The sequence below is a fragment of the Rhinolophus ferrumequinum genome, chromosome 12 (genome assembly GCF_004115265.2).
Source record: "Rhinolophus ferrumequinum isolate MPI-CBG mRhiFer1 chromosome 12, mRhiFer1_v1.p, whole genome shotgun sequence".
Lineage (NCBI taxonomy): Eukaryota > Metazoa > Chordata > Mammalia > Chiroptera > Rhinolophidae > Rhinolophus > Rhinolophus ferrumequinum.
In genome coordinates, this window is record NC_046295.1 from 69,645,674 (window position 1) to 69,667,356 (window position 21,683).

Sequence of the window (21,683 nt, forward strand, 5' to 3'; positions counted from 1 at the left end):
CTGGACTTTATGACCTTTATTCCTTTACATACCTGCGTCCCCTGCTCTACAAGTAACCCCTTGACCAAATGGACAAGCTTCTAACTGTATATGCAAAGAAAGCATGATGCTGAAGGCTGAAGTATAATCGCTATAAAATAAATGAAGAATGAATAAAGGAAAGGATGAAAAACTAAATGAATAAATATGTAATGTATGCAAGCATGCCTTCAACCACGATTAGGCTGTAGAAAATTCTTGGTAAATGTTCCTTCCACGGAGAGGTCTACCTTAATAATCTAGCCTTTACAGCAGGTTATAATTATAAATATCATTATAATCATGTAGTTAGTATTTTTCTCCTTTATAAACTACATGAAAGGGGTTCCTTGCTGGAACAAGCACACTACCTGGAACAAATATCAATTCTCAATCTATACGAGTAGAACAAATGAGTCAGCCATCTTTCTTCCTTTTATTTTCCTCTTCATCTTTTCTTTTGTGCTGCTTCTTCCTCTTACTTGGGTTCCAATGCTTAGTCACCTCTTCTTTTGCTTCTTCACTCATTTTATTTTTTCCTTTTTTTATACTTCTTTCCTACAAAAAAAAAATTATACTTGATGATGGTAATGATGAAGATGAGGGCATTAACAGTAACCACTATTTGCAGTGTGTTATTTGCTGGACACTATTCTAAGCATGTTACCTAAATTAAGTTACTAATGTTCCCCCAGATCCTATGAAGTAGGTGCTAGTCTAATTCCTGTCCCAGCTTATGGAGCCAGTAGGTGGTGGAGGTGGCTGCAAACCAGCGGATCTGCCTCCAGAAGTCATGGTCTTTAACCATTGAGATCCACTGCCTCCTGGAAACCTCAATGGCCTGAAGTAAGGTAGGAATCTTTGGAGAGCTTTGGATTTAAAGACTGAAATAGGAACATATGGTTTAAAAATTTTCTTTGTTACCCTTTCACCAATTTCTTAGAAAATTCACTTCAAATTATAAACCTGAAAATGGATTTGACTGGATTAAAAGTCTGAATCATGCTGGCCTCCCTTGCTGTCACAGAAAACCTGACAGCCTCCATAGTTCTTGATCTGGGGAATTATGGGAGAATCTTGAGCCTGTCAGGATGTTTGACCAGGCCCTTGTCCTATGGGTGAATGACAGCAGCAGTGTTTCTCTCTCCGCTTGATTTTCTGTCTTGGAGCAGCCAGTTCTCAGAGCTGTACACAGCATTTCTGCAACTGAGGCCTCCATTAAAATACGTGTGTTGTAAAGGAAGTGGGCATAGCATCAGAAAGAGGGCACTGGTTGTGACTCAGCACATCTGATTCTTAAAGATCCCCAACTATGGGATATGGAGAAAGTCACTCAACATTTCTAGACCGCAATTTTCTGAATTATTATCTAAAGAGGTTTGGCTTTACAGCATTCAAGGTCCCATTCAGCGATAAAATGCTTTGCAACTCATTCATAACAATACACAAAAGAAGAAAAGCAAAAGGATGCATTGCCAGTTTAGGCAGTTTGACTCCAAGGTGGATAGCCACAACTCTGAAACTTAAATCAGAGCCTCTATGAGACTATGTATCTCCTCCCATCTGCAAAGAATGGCCTTACTGAGTGTCAGAATGTGAAAAAGAGTAATAAGCTATGACTTATTCAGGGGAGTAAAACAAATGAGAATCTACTGTCATGAAGAGGAGCCAGGTGCTGGGAGGTGGTGGAGATCTGTAGGAAGTGTGCATTTAAGTAAGAACAACGAAGGAGAAAAGAAAAACGGGCCTGATGTGATCTGAGAGCTGGAGTCGGTCTTTCTGTAGAGAGCTGGTAGTGAGTGGTGCGGAACTTACTGAAGTCTGAGTCTGGATGTGCTATTGCGTTTGGCTTTTAGTCACAGAAAATTCCTCTCAAATTGACCCAAATGACGAAGGGGATTTATGAGCTCATAAAGTGAAGATTCAGAAGTGGGAAGCAATTCAGGTGGGTTTGGTGCAGTGGCTTGGAGATTTCTAAAAACAAGTAGGTTTCTTCCCTCTGTCTGCTCTGCCTTCTTTTGTGGTAGTTTCAGCTTCTGCCTATGGCTGGCTTTGCTCCTGGAGTCAAGAATCATTAAGCTGTTTCTCCTACCACATTGCCCAGGAAAGCTAGAGGGATGGTTTTGGGTAGCTCTGCCAGGAGACCAAGGAACTATTTCTTGAAAGCCCAGAGAAAATCTTCCATGACTGACTGACCCACCTCCAGTCACATGTCCAGTTTCTAAACTGGTGTCTCTGGCCCTGGGCATGGAATGACTCTGTTACCCAAACCCAGCACCGTAGCAATGAGGTGGTGGTTCCTTATTGGATCACATGAATTATGAGCAGCACAAAAGCTGGGCACTTACCTCCCCTGAGCTCATGGCTTCTCAACAACGGAGGAGAGAAAACATGGATGTTGGGCGGCAACACACATGCTGACGCTGAAAAGAAAAACACTAAGAAGAGATGGTATTGTATTTTTTCTAGACAGTCAACTCCAAATGTTTGGTGGTGGTGTCCTGGACAGATGGGTTAAGGCGTCTCTTAAGACCTCATGAGAACATGCCATATTTGATGATACGTGTCTGCTCTGGGCACTAAAAGAGGCAGTCTGCATCACAAGGTTTTACCATTCTTGATACAGCAGGAAACTATATGACAAAGAAGACACCATGTTGCCAACTTTGTGAAGTCTACTTCATTCAGAATCCAGAAGAGATGAAGGCATCGCCAGGTAGCGTTTCCTCCCGTATCTTGTACCATGGACTCTGGCACTACTAAACGTTAGGCTCCCCGAATTGGCTTTTCCAATTCTGAACACTTTTGCCTGTAGACACACTAGAATAGATGAAAATGAAATATATTTAACACAGCAAATGAAGTGAGACAGAACTAAATGCGATGCATAAAATCTTTATTATATCTAGGAAGTAACACTATTACAGAGCAAGCTGCTGTGAAGATGGGCTCCGGTCCATGATAAGTGCAGGTCGCTTTCCTGATCACTGGACATCAGAGAGTAGGTGGGGACGTTGCCCACCCGACTTTCTGGGCTTAGACCTAACCCCAAAGTGGGAAGAAGCACTGGGTAGTATGGACAGGCAGAAGGTGGTAAATCGCTGTGTTCAAAATATTACATTCAGTAAACGTGTCTAGTACAAACTGAATACATACTTTTCTACAAGGAACTCTGGAAGATGTGCACACAATTTCTGTTTACAATAAATTTGCACTCTACCGAGGATGGGGGTGGGTGGGTGGTTCCCATCAAGGTCTAACCAGGAAAACGGAAACCACTCTGAGAGGAAATGTGAGGCATGGAATTTATTACACAGGTGTTGGAAGAGTTTAGAAGCCAAAGAGGGACAGTGAGGCAACCCAAGATGCCACGGCTGAAACCCACTCCCATCCTGAAGCTTCTGAGGCAAACGGGAAGAAGTGTGTTCCCAGAACCCTGGGCTGGGATCACATGGAACCACAGCAAAGCTTCCAAGAGGTCGGAGGAACATGGGAGACCCAGTGGCTGATGTAGACACTATGCAAAGTAGAGGAGGTGCGTTGAGGGGTGAGTACCTTGCTTTCTCTCCTTCTCACCCTCCAGGCTCATTTTAATACTCCTGTTGGCTGAATTCATCTATATATCAGTTCATAGGGGAATCTGGAGTCTGCAGCCTCCATGACTCTGTTCCATAGGGAAGGGACACAATTAGATCTCAGGGAAAACAGGTCAGGACCAGCACGGGGACTGCCATGATCGCTACAGTTTATTACTGAGTGCCAGAGACTATGCTAAATATTTTGCATCCTCTGTGTTATCGAACTTTCCCAACAGACCCAGGAGGTACACTCTATTATCAGAGGAAACTGGCTTGGAGCAGGTAAGAACTTCCTCAACACACACAGCTTATAAGAGGCTGAGCCAAGACCCACACTCATGTCTGTCTGTCTGTCTGTCTGTCCAGTCTGGGTTCTGTCCACGAGATAGGACGTTAACTACCATACAGCAGGATGTTACAATGTGTTATGAAGTGTGTACGCTATTCAGAGTACGTGGCAAGAGGTCTCACTGGGCACATTTAAGAAGTAATCGTGGAGGCTGGGGCACTGGAGTTATTCCTGCAAAGAGGAGAACACAGCGATGACCGTGGTCAAAAGAGAGGTGGTGATTATGGGAGGAGGGCGGCAGTAACTGGAGATGCTGATGCAGAAGGGAGGGACAGCAGAGGAACAAGCAGTAACAGGACAATGCAGGGTGTTTAAAAGAAGAGGTGTACGGATCAGCTAGCTTAGCTGTTGTACAGCATGACATCCAAAATATAATTTAGAACCTGAGGTTAGCGAGCCTCTGATTTAGACCAGAGACCCATTTTAGAAGACATCATTTAAACACACATCTTTTGTAATCATCTTTTACATTTGCATAATAAAACTCTTCTGGATTCACTAGTCCCAGCCAGTCTTCCAGGTAGCACAGGTTGTTTTTGCTGACTGTAAGTCATGAAATTGTGGCTCAGGAAAGGTAAGCAACTTGCCAAAGATCACGTGGTAAATATTACATGAGAGTGTAGGACTAGAACTCATGCCACTTAGGTCCTAAGCTCAGATCTCTTCTCACGTAATCAATGTGAATTTCTGAAGAAATCATGCACTTGGTTTCAGACTGCATCAATTATTTCCAGGTAATGTAAAATGAGGAGAAACCTTATTCTAAGCATAAGAGAGAGAGAGTCATGGATCTTTGACACAAAGATGCAACTGAGACTTGGCATAATACTAGGACTCAGATGAGCAAAACCGTCTTAATTGTCTCTTGGTCTGTTTTGTCTTCCCCAAGCCCCAAAGCTTCCTTTCCAGTCCACTCAGAAAGGGAAAGAAAGGGAAAGATACCCACATCATAGAAAACATCTGGGTTTACGTGTCTAGTGACTTAGAGATTCATCCCCTCTCTCGCTCTCTCTTTCTCTCTGTATATATATATCTAAGTATATATATATATAATATGTGTACATATATATGCACATACATACATATATGTATGTACACATATGTACACACACACATATATACATACATATACATACATACATGTATATATATATATATATGTATATGTATATGTGTGTGTGTGTATATATATATAAAAAATCTGTCTCCCAAATTCTTCTCAGGAAGGAATTTTGATCAGGTCCGTTTTGATCAGGTGTTTCTGCTTAGGCCAGTCAGCAGGGAGAAATAAATGCACAAGGTCACACTATTTAAAAAGGTCAGCAGGACTCCCAGTGTGAGTGACAGTAGGGTACTAGCGGGTGGGGAAAAGCCATGCTTCCACTTCCCCGTAAAGGCCCAGGATGGGTACAGAAGAGAAGCAGGATTCTCAGTTGCTCCATTCACTTATAGAAGAAACTCAGGCCTCCTCTGGAGCAAGGCCCTTCAAGCAGAGTAAGCAGGGGGGGTACTCTAGGTCTCTACATTAATTTACATCCTATCCTGGAGAGGGTTCACCCTCCAGAGTCTTTTGCTCCAGCAAAAGGGGGGTTACCACAGGGAGACACTTAACAAGACTCACTTACGGCTTATAATTTCATGCAGAGACCCGAGAGCCTGACTCTCTGGGATGCACCAGTCCGTAATCAACTTGGGCTCACCACCATTTCAGTCATTCAGGAATAACATTTTACAATAAAAATGCCCCTTTCATGTATACAGCTCAAGTATGTCCATCGCCCTCATTTTGTTTAATTCTCACAATAACTATGATAGGAAGGGTAGGAAAAGCCTTTCCCCTCTATTTTAACACACACATCTATTGAGGTTTGCAGAGGCTCACAGCATCGCAAGGTACCATTTCCATTGGATGGCAGGTCTCTATTCCCAGTCTAGGGTTCCTTCCTCTTTTACCACAATGTTCACCTTACAACATCCCTCTTCTATTTACTTCTTTTTCTAAATTTTATTGACCACCCCCTTTGACTTCCCACTATCGCTTTGAACGTCTTTTTCCTTCTATAACTTAAAATCCCATGTTATCATTGAGACTCTCCATTTACTACCATGTTCTTCCTTTCACTGCTCACTGTTTCCTACCACAAATAAGTCTGGGGATGTGGTAATGCTTTCCAATACCTGATAAAAAGCCCACCTGGTGAAACCACAATCCCTAGCTTAAACAGACAACCAGAATAAAATACACACTAAAGAGAGACACCTCATCCCCACTGGCATTGGATTGTTTTGGCTCTGTTTTAGAGCATTATAATAACCAGAGTTATTATAAACTCATTGTTTCATCTCTTTTCATCTTTACTTTTATCTCTATATAAACATTTTTCAGATTTTAAAAAAAATATAATTCAGATCTGAAGGAGTGGTACCCAATATTTTTCTTTTTAAAATGCGGTGGTTTGGCATCGGAGAGAGCCATCCCCATTCAGTGTCACACAGCCCTGTTACTATGTCCCACCTTCAGGATGGCGGTTCTCCTCCGTAGCCCTCTTTAGACGTGCATGCATTTGGAATTTACATGTCACAATCTGAGGAAACAGGACAATAATGGTGGTAGTTTTCCATAAGGTGTATTATTATCCACGTAGTGGATACACGAAGCAGAGATAAAGACTCTACAGATATCTGTACTGACTGGAATTGTGAATGCTAGAGCCAGAAGCAGCTGCAGAAATCCTTCACCTTGAGCCCTCGAGGAAACTGAGTTGAAGTGTAGCAGAGAGACTGGTGGGAGCCAACCTGCACATGAGGGTTTCAGCCCCGGTCACCAGGGTAGCCAGCAAACCGCACTGTCCCCTTTGGTCCTTAGACTGGCTGTCCCATTGTGTTGACACGAAGCATTCAGGAAGAATCAGTGAAATCATCTTTGGAAATTTCCAGCTGGGTTGCACCCTCCTAATACCAGGGTTAAAAGCATGTGGTGGGTGTAAAGAGCATTTCCAAAGGGCAGGCTGCGGGGGTGGCGAAGTTGGGGGTGGACTGGAGAGAGACAGAAAGAAAAGGTTTTTTTCTGTGATGAGCCTCTCACTGAGAGCCGAACTCATCCAGGGGGGGCAGTTTGTTTGATGTATGTTTAATTGTGGATATCTATTTAAGCGTGGAGTGGTGAATTCAGGGGTGGGCTGCTTCTCTTGGGAGAGGGTTCAACCTTTTCCTTCTCTTTTCTCCAGCAGGAAACAAGAGAAGGGAGGGTGTGGGGATGAGTGGGTGGGGTTGAATGCAGTTGTGAAGTCTGCCAGGATGCAAATCTTGTTGCTGAGCAAATCATGGCCTTTCCCAGGTACGCATCTAGGAAAGTTGGCCTAAATATGGAGGGGAGTTGTATAGTGCAAGGAACACTTATCTAGAAGGAGAAGGTTGGGCAGAGAGTAGGTAACCCAAGAAGGCCGACCTCCACTTATAATGAGAGAGGGATGGAGCAATCTATTAAAATATTAATAATAAGCCAACAAACACTGATAGGCCTGACTATGCACCAGGCATTGTACTTGACACTTGGCCTCAATTATTTCATTCAATCTTCCTGTCATCCTTATCTATGCAAGTACATAGTGTTACCCCTTCAGTAAAGATAAATGGGACCAGAGAAGTGAGTCAATTGCCAAGGTCACAAAACTAGTAAGAGGAGATCGGGGATTGTGGCCGAAATTAATGTGTTCCAAGGCCTGTGTTGAGTAGTAGGAAGAGGTCATTTGACTGCGTTCCTGCATAACACAAACAGTTTGCTATTTACAGCCCAATCCCGAGTCTTCTCTGACTCCTGCATCTGGGCTGCTAACCACCATGTCACATGGTTTCTTTTTAAACCCCTGGCCAGCCCCAAGTGCCCAAGAAAATAAATCAGCAAATGGGAATCAGACAGGATTGGGTAAATAGCAAAGTCTGGTGAGAAGATGAGAGTCAAACAACGGGAAGAACAAAGCAGCGTTGAGACGCCACGCAGGCAAGCTGAGAATAAAAAGCTCATGGTTATGACAAAGAATTTACTCTCACAGGCTTGTTTTTCTATTTTCGCCCCCTACGCCCCAGCTGATCTGATGACAATCTCATTCCAACTAAATTCTCCTGTGTCTTCTATCTCTGTTTTTCCATCTCATTTCTCTCACCTATTTTGTTTCCATTCCGTTAAACACTGCCTCTCCTTCCTTCCTGACCGCTCCATTTTCTGCTTGGCCTAGAGATGCTCCCCAAGCACCAGATGGTCTCAAATAGCCCGTCTTCTTCCTCTGCTGGGCGATAACAGCTTTTAGCTGATCTACTGGTTGTGTAGGGGCAGGGCAGCGTCTACCCAACAAAGGACCCAGTGTAGGTGGCATGAGAAGCAGAAAGAAGAAAGATGAGCAAAAAGGTATGAAGACCAGGCATATAATAGGGAGATGATAGAAGAAAGCAAAATAAGAGGCAAAAAGGATGGAAAGAATGAAAAGAATAAAGATAGGAAAGCTTTTAATTCAAAAAATGAAGGAAGGAAAATAAGGCAAAAAATGATAAAGAGAAACAGAAAGGGGGAGAGAAAAACTAAAAGGAGGAAGAGATGGGAGAAAAAAATATTGAGAAAATAGTAAAAGTAAGGGGCCTGGGTGGGAGGAGTGAAACTTGACTGAAGGGGATGAAAAAGCAAAATGAAATAAGCAAGTTGGGAAAGCAGCGAGAGGCATAGATCCCCAGCAGAACGAAATATGGAGAGAAAAGGAAAACAAACCCAGCGGGAAGAAGACAGATGCAAGCAAAACAAGACTGAGAGAGATTCTTAGAATGAAAAGACTATTTTTTTCAAGACTGTCTTTTCCCTTGCCTCAGCAGACACACCATTTTATTTAACCACGCGTGAGCATATTAAAATAACTGAAAAACAAGTAATGTTGTGGAACTGTGTATGTAGGGGATATTCTTTGGTCAGTGATGTCGCCTTCATTTAAGCTTTAGAAAATATGCAGTCTTCATCATAATAGCTAATATTAACTGAAAATGTACTATGTGCTTGCACAGTGCACAGCACTGCCCACGTATTATTGCATGTAATTCTCACATTGAGCCTATGATGCAGTTACTATTGTCTGTGATTCTTAGAATATGGAGGCTTACAGGGGTTAAAGTACCTGCAAGGTACTTTACATGCTACACCCAGTACCAGACTCAGGCAATCCAGCTCCAGAGCCCGTGTACCTGGCACCATCCTGGTGGCCAGGGGATAATCAGAGATAAATAAGACAGAACCGTGGCCCCCAAGAAAATAATGGGATAGTAGTGGGGAGAAGACATGTAAAGGCACAGGTCACATTAGGTGGGAAAAGTGCTTTCTCAGAGGTAAGAACTAATTGTAGGGATAAAGATGTGGAATGGCCCTTCGTGGGCAGGGGTTGAAGGAAGGGTAGAAGTTCTCAGCAAATGCTCTCTGTAAAGAGACAGATAATATATACTTCAAGCTTTGGGCTGCGGGTCCTTATGAAAACTACTCAACTCTGCTTTGGGAGCTCCACAGTAGCCATGTATTGACCATGTGTAACTAAATAAACAAGCATGGCCATTTCCCAAGACGACCTGTATTAATGGCAATGAAATTTGAATCTCATGCCATTTTCATAGGTCACAAAACATTATCTTTAAAAAATGTTTTTCAAGCATTTGAAAATATAAAACACATTTTTAGCTCGAGCAGTAGGATGGATTTGTCCTGAGGTCTATAGTGGACCAACTCCTGTTATGTCAAAATGGGGAGAACATTCCCAGTAGAGAGGGACATGTACAAAATCAGAGTGGTACGGAAAGACTTGGGGTTTCCTGAGCATTTCTGTTGTGTGCCTCAAGTGCCATTGGGAGCCTAGGGCGTGATGGAGGTTGGGCGAGACGTGTGTCGGATTTTAGGACAAAGCAGAGCCCTCGAAATAAGTTTTAAGCAGGATTTTGCCACATCCCAATTTAATTTTAGATATAAACAACAAATAGGGAAGGTTAGAGTCTAATGATATTTGAGGCCTGGGCTAAAAAAAAGAACTTAGCTAAAGCAAGGGCAACTATGTGGAAGCAGGGACAATTCTGAATATCGTTTAGGCAGTCGAATTGACAGGCTCTGGTGGGTGAATAGTTTGGAAAGAAATGAAGGAAGACTCTGTCTGAGATGCTGAGATGTGTAGCATGTTTTACTTGGCAGTGTGCTTAGGAGGTAAACCAAAAGACTTAAGTGTAACGATTATGAGCTAGTTTGTGTGTGTGTGTGTGTGTGTGAAGTTTTCTTATTACAAATGTAATAATATATGGTTATTCTAGTTAAGATAAGGTTAGATACTTTAAATGTAATAAATTAATCACACATGATTAGTGACTACCAAATTCCTCTGTGCACCCCTTCAAATCCTGTGGACCTCATCCCTTTTTCCAGCCACGTCAGTGGTGAATGGCCTAATCCAGGTGGAACCTCGCAGTACCTTGCCACAGACATGCATTAGACACCTCTAGCTTTTTGCCCCAGGGCTTCTCTGGCTCCATATCAAGGAACACCTACAAACAGTATGTTGCCTGGAAACACGTGCAACCTGGAAGCCAGAATCAATGTCAAAAGGATTAGCTCTTGCCCCACGGGAGCTGGAAACAGATATTTGAATGGCTCCTTCTCTCCCATAGGTAGCTAGCTCTGAGATGGATACATAATGCTCCTCAGAAACCTTGGTGGGTTTGAGCAGCAGCCATCTGCAGTGATGGTCAACTTAGCAGCACACACTTGGCTTCCCTTTTCTCACTCCTCCTCTGACTCACTTCACTGGCCTCTCACTCTTGCTCCCTGGATGAGCAGCCTAAAAATTACCTGTCAAAAATTATTCTTTTAAAATGTTGTATTCTTAGGAGAACTCCGGAAAAGGAAGTCGATTACCAATAGAAGCTTATTTTTTTGCCCAGATAATCTGCAACTGTGCCAGGCAGCTTCTAAGTGGTTATTCTGAGTCACAGGTTCTTTCCATTGTGTGGCTCTGACATTTTTTAGGACCTCAGAGTCCCCTCTGAAGGAAACAGTGGATGGCAAAGGCACACCTGCTTCTTTAACCACCTCGGGCCTCGTGTGACGTGTGCTCCATCCTCTTCATTCCATCGGAACGCATGGAGTCACATGACCCTACCCAGACACACGCCTGGGATGGGTAGTTCCTGCTCAACAGCCTTTTCTTAGCCAACTCTACCCTATGGAAGGCGCACATATGTTTTGGTGAATAGCTAGTCATTTCTACCTCAGTGTTCAAGGTGTAAAATTTGGAAAATAAAAATATAAAAAATAAATTGAAATCCCTATGACTGCATCATCCAGAGAGAGCCACTATTTCATTTTGAAGTATTTCTATCTTGCCTTTTTTCTGTATAGTTCATCATATTTTAGAAATGTGTATTTTATATGTATTACATATATATATTATAAACTTAAAACCCTACCGTAATCACAGGTTTACATTCTGCTCTATTCACATACTATCTTGTTCTATTAATATTATAATAATTATATTATTAATTTATATAGTAATTCTATAAATCAATGTTGTAATACTTAACGGAAATCTCATTTCATTTATATTCTTCTTGAGATGTCAGAAAGGCTGAATCTGAGTTAACAAATCATGTACAAACTGGAGACAAACCTCAACAGGCACAGGTGCAGCTCACACTCTGGGGGAAGATAAGACCTGAACACAAATAAATATGTTCTATTATGTTAAGAGTCAATTCGTGAATTGGTGGGCTGCAGAAATGAGGCCACCAAAAGCTTTATGTGTCCTTACTTTAGCCACTAATCTTTTATTTTTCCTTTGAAAGCTTAATGTAAAGAATGAAATACTCTGTTGATATTAGGTGTTACAGAAAGGAAACACCAATTTTAATTAATGCACATGTCAACTATGATTGCTACCAACACAAAGTCTAGAATGGAGCCCCACAGAGAATAGGAAAAGTGAGTGGGAGGCTAGAGATACGTCCCCATTTTGAAACAATGTGTCATCTGTGGTAGTCATGGGATTTAGAAGGATGAGGGCTTGTTTTCCATGGACTAGGGATAGAATACAGGGAAGCATGTCTGTAACGAGCAAGAATCAAATTCCTACAGATGAAACAACTATTTTGTTTGGGGCAAGCATGTCTTCTTCCTTCTTTCCCTTTTTACTACCCTTACAATTGAAACATCAATGCTCCTCCCATGGAATTGCATATCAAACTCACGCAGAGCTAACTTAACTCCAGGAGGATTTATGTTATCTATCCTGTTTATACCAAAGCTGCCATGCAAGTACTTATTCCAAATTTTCAAATTCTGTGGACACATGGCCCCAAAGAGATTTTCTACTTTTACTCCACCAGAGAGCCGCTGTAGATAGAGTCATGAGGGTTCCAAGGGGGAAACTCTGACTTCCATTAGAGATAAGAGAGTGCAGAAGTTCCTCCATTCCTGCAGGAAATGGAACCTACGCTACAGGGAGGGTTTCAAATTCTAATTATTGTTTAATTACCTGAAAAACAATATATGGCTGAGAACTTGGTCTAGAGTCAAAGTAACTGGGTTAAATCCCATATGATGTTTTCTAAGAAAGTGACCTTGGCAAAGTCCCTTAACTTTTCTGTATGTCCTATATAAAACAGGGCTAATAACATGCGGTATCATGGAGTTCCTGTGAGAAATCTGTGCTATAAAGCACGTAAAGCATTTTGCAGTGTCTGGCTCATGGCAAGTGTCCCCTACATGTTATCCAATTTTGCCAAGCCCTAAAAAGAGGCTAAATGGCATTTGCAAAATTGTCTTCAATCCTGAAACACCTTAGAATGTTTAACATTTACTTTAATGTTTTTAAAGACTTTGACACATTTTCTAAAATGTACATAGAAAAATAAAACTTTCACAAAGACCTAAGAGAATTGTGCAAAAGAAAAGCAAAGAGGAAAGATTGTTCCCATCAGTCATGAAGACAAAATCATAGTAATAAAAAGTGATGGATTTAAGTAGTGAAGGTCAGACAGAGTAGTGAAGGAAAAGAATTTAAAGATTCTTAATAAAGAATATAAAGAGCTTAAATCTGACCCATTTATCTGTAGCAACTTAGTATATGGTGGAGATGCTACTAAAAAACAATGGGGAAAGGACGAATTATTTAATAGACGGTGCTGGGAAAACTGGATCACTGTGGGGAAAAAATAATGTTAAACTTCTGCCTCACACAGGATGGATGGATCAAAGGCTTATGTGTAAAAGAAAAATACAAACACACACACAGTGGGTGCCAAAAAATGTATACACATGACCTGTATTCATCTTCTGTTATCAGTATATATTATTACAATTTTAATACAGTTTTTTCCTTTCTTAAAATGTGTATACATTTTTGGCACTCTGTGTGTGTGTGTGTGTGTGTGTGTGTGTGTGTGTGTGTGTATACATATATATATATCTCCAATAGTTCACAATACCCTGTTTCCCCGAAAGTAAGACCTAGCTATATAATCAGCTCTAATGAGTCTTTTGAAAAAAAAAATATAAGACCGGTCTTATTTTACTATAAGACCGGATGTAATATAATATAATATAATATAATATAATATAATATAATATAATATAACATAACATAATATATTACTGGGTCTTATACAAGACCAGGTATAATATAATATAATTAATATAATATAATATAATACCCAGTCTTATATTAATTTTTGCTCCAAAAGACGCATTAGAGCTGATTATCCGGCTAGGTCCTATTTTTGGGAAAACACAGTATCAGAGAATTATGACCTTGTGGTAAAGAGATTCTTGTTAAGTACAACCTGAAATGTATAAACTATAATGTTTTGGAAAAGGCATGGACTTTTATGTCAAAGTTATAGATTTTTATTTAAAAATTGATACCACAGATGAGACAGATTAACCTATTTTGAGATATAGTATTATATTTGCAGTGACAAACTATGACAACATCCTTGCCTTGTTCTGATCTTAGGGGAAAATGTCTAGTTTCTAATCATTTAGTATAACTTGAGCTATAGCTGTGTTTTTTTGTTTGTTTGTTTTTCCACAAGTATTCTTTATCAAGTTGAATCTCCCCTCTATTCTTAGTTTGCCCAGAGTTTCTATCATGATGAGGTGTTGGAATTTGTCAAATGATTTTCTGCATCAGTTGATATCATCATGTGATTTGTCTTCCTTAGCTTGCTGAGTAGTAGATTACATTGATTGGTTTTGGAACCAGCCTTGCCTTCCTAGGATAAATCCCATTTGGTGGTATTGTTTAATTCTTAATAGAGAGAGTGCTAAAAAAATGTATACACATTTTACGAAAGGAAAAAAAAACTGTTGAAATTATGCTGATGGCAAACACTTTGAACACCTCTTTTAATTACGGAAGTCAAATGTGACTTGTATTCATCTTTTTTTATTGGCATCTATTGAGTATTACAATTTTATTACTTTTTTTTTCTCCTTTCTTAAAATGTGTATGCATTTTTTTGGCACTCTCTGTATACATTGCTAGATTTGGTTTGGTAATATTTTGTTGAGAATTTTTCATCTGTGTGTGTGTGTGTGTGTGTGTGTGTGTGTGTGTGTGTGTGTGATACTGGTCTGTAGTTTTCCTTTCTTGTAATGTCTTTATCTGGTTTTCTTATTAGGGTAATGCTAACTTCATAGAATGAGTTAGGAAATGTTCCCTCTACTTCTATGTTATGGAAGAGATTTGGAGAATTGGTATCATTGGCTTTTTAAATGTTCAGTAGAATTCACCTGTAAAACCAGGTTGGCCTGGTGATTTTGGGGGGAAGTTCATTCAATTTTTAAAATATATGTAATTATATTCAGATTATTTTTCTTTGTGTGAATTTTGATATTTTGAGTCTTTTAAGGGCTTTGTCGACTTCATCTAGGTTATCAAATTTGTGAGCATATCGTTTTTCATACTTTTATTATCCTTTTAATGTCCAAGGTATCAGTAGTGATGACTCCACGTACATTTCTGATATTGGTAATTTATACCCTTTACCTCAGGGTTATTAGCCTGGTTGATGTTTATCAATTTTATTGATCTTTTCAAATCATGAGTTTTTGGTTACATTGATTTTCTCTATTGCTTTCCTGTTTTCAAATTCATAGATTTTTGCTCTTATTTTTATTAATTACTTTATTCTGACTGTTCTGGACTTAATTTATTTTCACTTCTCTATTTTCCTGAAGTATAGATTTTTATTGATTTTTTATCTTCTCTAAAATATATATTTAGTGCTGTAAATTTTACTTTTAACTCTACTTTCACTGCATCCCACAAGTTTTAATCAGGTGTATTTTAATTTTTTATTAAATTCAAAGTATTTTAAAATTCCTCCTGTGACATCATCTTTGACCAATGTGCAATTTAGAAGTATGCTGTTTACTCTCAAAATATTTGGGGATTCTGCATTTATCCTTCAGGTATTGATTTCTTGTTTAATTCCATTGTAGTCTGAGAGCATGCTTTGAATTCTGTTCTTTTAATTTTTTAATGTGTGTTTTATGGACCAAAGTGTGGTATCATGGTGAATGGTCCTTGTGAGCGTGAGAAGAATATGTATTCTGCTGTTGTTAATGGAATGTTCTATAAATGTCAGTTAGATGAAGTTGATTGATAGTGCCGTCCAGGTCAACTGTATTCTTACTGATTTTCTATCTGCTTGATCCACCAGTTACTGACAAAAAAGCAGTATTGGCTTCTTCAATTGTAGTAGCGGATATATCTCTTACCCTTTCAGTTCTATCAGTTTTTGCCCATGCATTTTCACTTTTATTTGCACTTGGCTTATAGTTAGGTGCATACATATTTAGAATTATTATTTCTTCCTGGAGGATTGACCTTTCTATCATTATGTAGTATCCCTTTTTATCCATGATAATTTTTCTTGTTTTGAAATCCACACACAGATCAGTATTTTTTTTTTCATCTGATGATTGAATGTTTTGAAATTATCATATAGGTCGCTGGTATTCTACTCCTTGATTTGACCTCTGCTCCTTATATTTTGTTGCCCTCCCCTCCCCTGCTGAACTTAAAATTCTCCCTCTAAGTTTCCACCAAAGGACTTTGTAAGTGTCTTTATTTTTTCCCGGTAAGCACAGCCAGCCGCTGGTTGCACTTCATTTCCTACAGAAACTCAGCTGCTTGCGTACTTATCAGGAACAGCTGTCAGACAATCTGGAGGGGAAGCTGATGATGCTTTACTTGGGAGGAAGGGCTGCAGATGGAGGGAGAAAGTAAAGGCCTTGGAGGCATCCAGAAGCCTTGGATGGAGGGTATGGAAAGGGATGTCAGAAAGGAACGGGACATGACCAGAACTCTTGCTGCCTGTGCCTCCACCCCTTGGCCCTTGGGGTAAGGGCCACTGTGGGCTGTCCAGACCTAAGGGCCCAGAGGTAGTGAGAGTCAGTGAGTTTGCAGTAGACGTCAGTCATTGGAGTCACCCCCTGTGAAAGCTACTTGTCTCCGGGCAGAGATAAGCTACTTCCTCCTCATTTGGGCCACATTCTCACTCCCTGAATCGACCCCTCTTCTCACACTGAGAATGGCCTTTGGGTCCCCGATGTGAGAGGAAAGCAGGAAAATTTAAAACTGTTAAAACAATCCCTGTGTTACGGCAGTGTGAGAAACAGCGTACTCGGTTGAAAGCAGCAGTGGTCTGGGAAGTTGGTAGACCTGCTTTCTGGACCTGAAACCGTGGCATAACCATGGGAAAGTAACAGTCTCTCTTGGCCTTTGTTTCTTCATCCTGTTGCATTGAATGAAATATGTTTCAGTAACGAAAGTTCAAGAACAATAACAACAAAAACAAAAACAAAACAAATAAACCAGCAAACAAAAAACATGAAAGAAAAGCCCTGGATAGTTAGTAGACTGTAAACTCACGTTAATCTATGGCATGATGATGTAACTGAAGAAGGAAACTAGGGTGATGTTAGACTGCTTACGGAGGGAGATCGCCATTCTCTTTTGTTCTGCATGGGTCAGATTGTCTGAAATGCAAAGACTAATTCTGAATCATATTTTTAGAGGGCACCTACAGGGATGAGAACCTGGGAGAGTGAATGAGAAAGCTAAAAATCAGAGATGTGCAATCTGATGCAAAGGAGACCGGGGAGAAGATTCGATTTATTTTATGATAACAATGGTTAACATCTGGTTACAACTTAGGAAATTCTTGTGTTGTGCTAGGCACTGTCCTGGTAACTTTGAATGCAACATTTGCTTAATTCTCACAAGTTGGTCTGAGGGGAGGTCTGTGTGTGTGTGTGTCTGTGTCTGTGTGTGTCCCTGTAGGAAAACCAATGAAACAGATTTAATGAGTGTACATAAAATAACTGTTTTTAACACCACATAGTGAAGAGTAGAGCCTACCCTGTCTGACCATAATCCTAGCCGCGAACTCGTAACTGCCACAGAATGGGGAAGTCGTCTAAAAGTCCTTGCCTCGTGTTCACAGGTGCTCCGTTTGTATAGAGCAGCAGAACCAGGACCTGTGGGTGAAAGTCATATGATGGCAGCACACACCTGATTCAATTATGAACTTCTTCACAAATGAAGCTTCAAGACAATTGGGTGGTCTGCCTCAATAGGGGCAGTGGGCCCTGGATTGACTGGATTCATTGAAACAGAAGCGAGGCAGATATTTTCCTGGATATCTTTATGGTCATTCATGCACATTACAGAGTGGGCTAGTGATCGCCACGGTCCCTTTTGACTCTAAGGGTTTATGATTCTTTGCCTGTCAAGTTTTAAGAGTTGGTGCTCTTAGGACTCCACAAAGCATGCAGTATTTCTCTTGATTAAGATTGTTTGGTATCAGCTTCCCTCAAACTCTAAGAGAAACATAATAAATAAATTAAAACATAACCCACCATTTATTGATCCCTTACTTAGTTACACACACGAAGTGCTTCACACAGTGTCCACATAGGTTGAATCCTCATAACTTCTTGGGAAGTCTATTTTATAATCATTTTATAAAGGGCAGGGGGAACCTGATATTCATGGATAGTATATAGTTTCTTCAAATTCATGAGCTCAGGAGGTAGCAGAAGAGAAATTGGCACCCAAACCTGTCTGCTGCTAAAGCCTTGTTTTTTACCAGTCAGTAAGAAACAGACATACCACTTCCCTCCAAAAGGTAAAATTTTCCTATTATTGATGACAAACCTGAGGCTTATATGAAAAGGAATGGACTAACAGTTTCCTCCATGCCTTGTGCTCTGACTGAACCTAAAAAACTTTGTTTAATACAATGGGTTATGACTACTCTTATTGCAAAGAGACTGAAGATACTCCTGCTTGTCACTCTTGTGATAACTGGTGGGACCAGAAGGCCTTACGAAACCTGAATGCCTTTGTAGTTAAACACTGTGACTTGGCGCCTAGGACTGGATGAGTCCGCAGTTCTAAGCTGAATGCCTTGCTTGGACCCTCAATACCTGACAAATCTGAACGTGGAATCTATGTGTTTAACCTTAGTTAGTTCTCTTTCTTCCCACACCAGCAGTGTTGATCATAAAACATCAGTAAGCTGTGGGACTCTGTTTATTATGATTAGTACTTCAAATCTCATTTTCTCATTCCTTCATACTGTCTCTACCAAGTGTTTGCTATGTGTATTATACAAGTTGCCAACGTAAAGCAGTTTGGGACAAATCTGTCTAAGAGAAAAGGAGAGTCTGTGCCTGGGCTCTGAGGTGAGAATCAAGTCCAGAGAAGGTCCCTTCCCACCAACAGAGAAATTGATAGCAACACATGATTTTCTTCTGCTGAGTTCAGACTCGGCTCTTGAACTCAGCAAAAGGAAACACGGGAATGAAATGATTTCTGAAGCACATTTTGAAAGGGGAGCAATATTTCTCTCTCTGGATTTTAAGGAAAGAATTATTCGACATATAGAGGAGAAAGGGCCAAATAGTTGAACTCCCATGATTTGCTTCTGCACTTCTCATAAGCAAAGAGGTGATCTCAGAAACTAGAATAGAATGCAAAATAAACTCAGCCGGCCAATGAGCTGTCATTGCACATCAGTTACCTTTGTCCTTGTGGCCAGAGACTGGGGAGAGAAAGTAGCCATTTTCCCTCCTGCAGTGTTGAGGAAAACCTGAAGGTCTGGACACTTGGGCGATGTTCATATGCCAACACCGTGCTTCCAAAAGGTGAATGTGTGGCCTTGGTTTCCTCCAAGTGTCCATGTGTAATACTTACAGTGATTGAAAGGCTCTCAAAACCATTACAGGTGGTATATAAATCCACCACTAAGAAAAAGGAAATCACATGAGGAGAAAATTATTTTCATTTTAATTTTCTTCCAATCCTTCAGATTAAGTTAAGGCGAATGTCTCAATTTGGGACTCATAGGTTTTTAACACATAATTTACCTTCCTTTTTTAACCAAGGGAAAAAACAGACTTTATACCAAGAATCATGGACCAACAAGAATATCCAGCTAGGATTCAATCAAATTTAATTGTTTCCATTGGATTTAATTTTAAAGATATTGTTGATACTCATTATTTGTAGATTTCACATTTGAGAATTCACCTACTTGCTAAAATTCAGTGGCAACGCCAAATCAGTGCTTGCAGCATTTTGCAAGTGGACGTGTGCAGAGCGGTGAAAGAAATGGAGTCACACTACTTCTGTATTTCCAGCTAAGGTTGAACAAGGTGACACTCTACCTTCTTGTCTCCGATCTGGTACTATAAACAAGTGTCCTTTTCTATAAACAGGGGTCTGTTTAGTGCCACGCTTTTTGCATTGTTGTGGGGTTTTTACTGTTAGTGATTTTGCTGTTTAAAAGGGCCCCTAAGCATTGTGGTAAAATGCTATCCTGTGTTTCTAAACACAAGGATGGATGTGCCGTACAGAGAAAATCTATGTGTTAGATAAGCTTCACTCAGGCAGGGGTTATAGTGCTTGGCTGTGAATTGAATGTTAATGAATCAACAGTATATGTGAAATCAACTATAAATATTAAATAAGGTGTCTTTACTCAGAAATATACCTTTGGAAAAAAAAAAAAAAAAACGTTTTGTATTGATTAGTTGATGAAAATGTGTGACCAGAGGCTTGCAGGAACCCAACCCTGTATTTCCCCTAGGTGCAGTGGTTCAGTATTTGCCAATTCTGTGTTTGTGGAGACTTTATAGAACACAGCTACCATGAATAATGAGAATCAACTATACTATTTTAGGCAAGTGATTTGAACCTTTCATTTATGCTTGTGCTATGTCAAGTATCCTTTAGGATGAATTTATTTAAGTAAAAAAGCAAGTCTATTTAAATAAAGGAACAGTGAATTACACATAAATATTACAGGTTGCTTGCTGGTATAGCCAAAATTTGAAAGCAGTAAGGAAAAGTCTGAAGTTTTGGGGTCACTTCTCTGCTTTTTGGGTAACCTGCCAAAAGACCGAATCAGTCACTGAGCCTCAGTTGCCATTAGCTCTAAAATGACTAACCTTTTTCACATAGTGAGGTGCTTCTGAGGAAACAAATGCAGGAACACTTTGAAACCTATAGACAACCTTTCCAATGTGAGGGAGGAATCACCGCAATGATTGTTATTCTCTTGATGACAAATTGTGAGGATTAGCCGCTACTGTGAGCTCCTCTGCTACTGCAGTTCCATCTGTCAGGAAAAAAAAAAAAAAAATGCATATTTGATATGCCCACCCCCCACCTTCATTACCCACTAATAATGAAAAAATAATGACCTTTTTTCCCATGTTGGTGAATATTTTCCCTGTCAACTCTGATATGCTTATAATGTGGGCAGACAGATTATTTATGACCAGGGAAATTAAATATTATTTCATTTCTCCTAATACAATCTGTGGCGTCTCCCTGCTCCCAATTCCTTCCCATTAAGGTTATATTGTCTTTTCTGCTCCAATTGGCTGCGTGCTGTTGGGTTGTGACAGCGCTGGCAGAATGCTCGGAGCATAATGGAGGTGCGAGAAATGGTGTAATTTGCAAGACTGCCTTTCCCGTCTCTTCTAAATGAAGACATTTGGTCCCTGCAAGTCAAAACCCATTTTGATGACTCTAGCTGCATTTGGACTAATGGGAAAGGACAGCTATGGCTGTAATAGATTTCCTGAACTGTGTTTTCTTATTCAGAATCACAGAATTTCAGAATCGGGAAGGTCATCGAAGGCTATCAGTTTCAAGTCTCTAATTTTGCATGTAGGGAAACCGAGGAGCAGACAGGCGGGCTCTGGTGAGACAGCACATTTTTCACTGCCTGGCCCCATGCCAATAACCCTTCTGTACTTTTGCTTACATCCTTTCCGAGGGCCCATGCCTTATCTACGCACTCAGAGATATAATCACCTTTTATAAGGTCCAGAGACCGGAATCTTTCCCAAACAGGAAACGTCTTTCATGACTGTGCCTTGGATTCATCTACTCCTTTAGCAGTTTAGGTGGCAGTGCCCCTCAAATGGGGTAGGCTGGAGCTTTTTGGGTTTGCATGGCAGTGACTTCTCCCTCTGCCCAATCCTGCTTTTCTCCCTTCCTCTCCTTGTGCTGTTTCCTGACCTGCAAAGACCTGCAGGTCAAACCCCACCTCAGTGTCTGTTTCAGGAGAACTCCCCCTGGACCACAGAGGAGGTGACAGGTGAGGGGAGGTTCTTCCATCCTTATTCTTATATTCACTTCACACCT